Genomic DNA, 4,015 nt, shown 5'->3' on the forward strand with positions numbered 1-4,015 from the left:
ATTTAGACGTTGTCACCATACTCTACGGGTATGATGTATCTCTCTGAACTGTGTCACGAAAACCATTATGTCGAGGATGAAAGGACAGGAAATGGAATGGCTAGGCCGGTGAGACGACTCAGTGGATGAACATACTTGTTATGCAGGCCTGATGAGTGAACCTGAGATCACACTGTGGAACCCATTTAAAAAAAAAAAAAAAAAGACTCACACCTTAGAACTTCTATTGGACTGGAAGGCAAAGACAGGAGAAGCTAGAAGCACATACACACTACCTCAGTCTGAATAACAGGGACTGGACTCCTCAAAATGAGGTGGGAAGAGAAGTAACTCTGACGTCCATGTGCATGTGCACATTTGCACACAGAATAAATAGCTGGGTGACCAATAACTTCAAGCTATTTCCCCTACTGAGTACAGCTAAGACCTAAGAATGTTATACAGAGACAAACATAACGGGGCAGGAGGGGAGCTTGAGGCCCTGGCTTTGGCCCCTAGCATGACAAAACCCAACAACAGAACCAGCAACATCAAACACTCTGGCCATGGAGAGAAGACAGATCGCCTAGGAACATGGTGACCCAAGGAACAGCATGGTAGCGAGTTCCCAGTGGGTTTTGGTTTTTTCTTTGCCTAATAGATCTTGGATTTGGAAGGGAGTAAGCCAGCAGCTTCAAGATGCCAGCAGGCTAAGAGGAGAAAAGCTCCAACAAAAGCCTTCTCTCTCCAGCCAAGGCCCCGAGAGAAAGGGGCGGCTGATAAAAAAACAGAACATTTTCAGTTGAAAAAAAAAATGGCTCTAACTGTAGCCAAACACCACAGAGAAGCCGTGGCCCCCATTCCACCACTGTCAGAAAAGGCTGAACGGGAGCCTGGACCCTTCCTGGGCTGTGGAGCAAACGCTGAGTGTACACTGTGAATATAAAACCACTCAGCGTGCAGTGGAAGAGGCCTGTAGTGGGACCTGAGAACTCCATCCCTACCAGCAGCAGAGACCACACAGGCAGCCCCGGCTTGCACGTTACCCACACCCATAATGAGACACTTTTTGCCCACTGGGATGGTGTCGGAGTAGGACTTTGCCTATGCCTAGCAGCAGCTAGGCTACCCCATGCCCTGTGATGTCAGTGGGAGCCACATGGGCTATAGAAGGTCAAACTTCTATCCCTGACAGTCAGAATTAGAGAGGCCTGGGGTTAGAACTCAATGGTACAGAACTTGCTTAGCAAATGAGAGATCCTGGGTTTGTTTTTCAGCACTGCAAAAAAGGAAAACTCTCACCTAACCTAAAAAAGCAAAAAAAAGAGAAAGGAATAGAGAGTGAAAAATCACTGAAAACAACAATAAAGGCAAACAGTGAAAGCGATATTTTGATAAAAAGATCGTTGCCGTGCAGAGATAAGTAGCAAGACCGAGACGTCAGGAAGAATTCGATATTAGGAATAAGACAGGGATATAGTTGTACACTACCCACACATCAACATGTAATACAGGCAGTGAAATATAGGTCGGAGGTAGAGCACATGCCTAGCGTGCAAGCCCCACACCCAACGAAATAAACCATAAAGATTACTACAAACAACGCTACACAAAACATGTGCAACAAGATGGCATGGGACACTTTATTGTTTGTTTGTGTGGTTGGTTGGTTTGAGACAGGGTTTCTCTGTGTAGCCCTGGCTGTCCTGGAACACATTATGTAGACCAGGCTGGCCTTGAACTCAGAGATCCACTTGCCTTTGTCTGGGATTAAAGGTGTGAACCACCATGGTTGGCCATGGGCGTGTTTTAAAAGCAGAAAGCAAGCACTTTTGGTTGGTGCCCTGTGTGTCTATTACTGTGATAGACCATGATCAAAGTGACTTGAGGGGGATAGGGCTCGTTTGGCTTTGATGTCCCCATCACAGTCTGTCACTGAAGGAAGCCAAAGCAGGAACTCAAGCAGAGACCTTGGAAGAATGCTGCTTATTGGCTTCTCAGCCTGGTTTCTTGTATAACCCAGGGCCAAAAGCCCAGGGGTGGCCCCATCACAGTGGTCAGGCCCTACCACATCAGTCAGCAACCGCTTGCTTCCAAAGCCTGTCAGGTAGCAGATGAGGCTCCATCTTCCTAGGTGACCCTAGCACTATATCAGGTTCACAAAAACAAAAACAAAACGCAAACGTTCCAGCACGTCTAGTATGAAATAAACAATTTGAATGATCTTAGATAATTGAATCTAAGTTTTGGTGGTGGTGGTGGTTTTTCAACACAGGGTTTCTCTGTGCAGTCCTAGCTATCCTAGAACTCCTTCTGTAGACCAGGCTGGTCTTAGACTCAACAGAGATCTGCCTGCCTCTGCCTCCTGAATGCTGGGGTTAAAAGTCTGTGCTAATAATTGTCTTTTGGCTAATAATTGAATTTTAATTAACAGATCTTCCAAAGGCAAACTGGCATCTGTCTACAAGGTCTTTTCTAGAAAACAGAATATTTGTCCATTCATTCCATTCTCTATCCTGAGAACTGTAGGGGACTTGAAGCAGATGACATAGTAACTTAGAGCATGGGATACCACAGAGGCTTCTCCTCCTCCTCCTCTTCCTCCTCCTCCTTCTTTTCAGTGTTTACAATCAATTTTATTATAATATAATCTAAAAACATAGAATTTAGAAAATACCAAGGAAAATATATGCACAAGAGTGATACTACTGCATTTAGATAAAGCTGGCAAGTTCTCAGTATTAGCTTAGCTCAGGAAACACCACTGAGGAAATCTAATGTATTGGAGGAGATGCTGCACCCTTTGGCCCATGTTTGGTGGCTCTCAGGGTTAACCTGAAGCTGTCAGTGTTTGGTACTAGATGTAAAATCTCATCAGTTACCCTGCAACCATTAAGGCTTCCTCTGCATCTTATATCTAGGTTTTTAAGCAGAATGTCTTCTCATTGGTCCAAATCTTCCAGAATAGTCTGCAGTGCTAATCTTGCAAACAAAATATCAGTCTCTGCTCCATCAAAACAGAGTTTAACAACTGGTACAAATGCCTCTTCAACAGCTCTAAATCTTTCACGTCTTGTAATTTCAATGAATCATAGAATGAGGTGAAAAAGTCACTTCGATCAGCATGTACTGGTGTAACACAGAGCACATCAGTATCGGCACCTTTCATATGTGCTCTGTAACATCCAAATGTAAACATCTTCCCTCCAACATTTTCAATCACAGATTGTGGATGATTAATGCTAGCTCTCAGGAAGCTAAGCAAGGACGAAGATCACCAGAGTACAAGGCCAGTCTGGACTCCACAGATGTTCCTTTCACTGATTTCTCCTATCCATTCTTTCACCAGGTCATTTAATTTTCCCAAAATTAAAATCCTGTGCTGCAGTTCCTCTTCTTCTTCAAAAACCCCAAAGGGCTTCAGCATCTCGATGAGTTTCTGTGTCAGAGGCAGGCAGTCTCCTTGGGGCTGCTAAGCTGATGGGAGCGGTAATACCATAGAGCCTCTGTGGAGGCTGCATTTGTTGTGATCCCTGAGTTGTAAATGGCGGAAATGGCACTGCTAAGTCACCCCCACCCCTGCCCCCTGTGACCAATGCTACCCTGGGCATAATCCACCGAGGCAGGAGGGACAGAGGGACCTGGGCCTGCCTCAGCCCCAGGGCCAACCCTGACTGGTATGAAGTGGAATCTCGGTTCAGTTTTGATTTGCATTTCCCTGATGACTAAGGATGTCGAATATTTCTTTAAGTGCTTTTCAGCCATTTGAGATTCCATTGTGCCCAGATCTCAAAACCCCCAAAGAGACCATCAGGAAGAGTCTTTATTCAAGTTGTCAATAGGACAAAATAGCAAAATACTGTTTTATAATTGCTCAAAAGTGAGATGTTGGTGTAACTACCAAAACATGTCCAGCACTTGATTGAAAAACTACTCATGAAAGAAATCAAATATCTAAATGAATAGAGGGATACCCATGACTATTGATTGAGAGACTTTTTTTTTTTCTTTTTTCTTTTTTTCGGAGCTGGGGACC

General features: G+C 44.5%; 1 pseudogene; it reads right to left on the bottom strand.

Annotated features, from left to right (window-relative positions):
* Nucleotides 1-2,596: 2,596 nt before the first annotated feature.
* On the bottom strand, nt 2,597-3,590 carry Papolb-ps1 (poly(A) polymerase beta, pseudogene 1; annotated as a pseudogene).
* Between the last annotated feature and the right edge of the window lie 425 nt (nt 3,591-4,015).

Source organism: Rattus norvegicus, chromosome 7, assembly GCF_036323735.1.
Source record: "Rattus norvegicus strain BN/NHsdMcwi chromosome 7, GRCr8, whole genome shotgun sequence".
Classification (NCBI taxonomy): domain Eukaryota; kingdom Metazoa; phylum Chordata; class Mammalia; order Rodentia; family Muridae; genus Rattus; species Rattus norvegicus.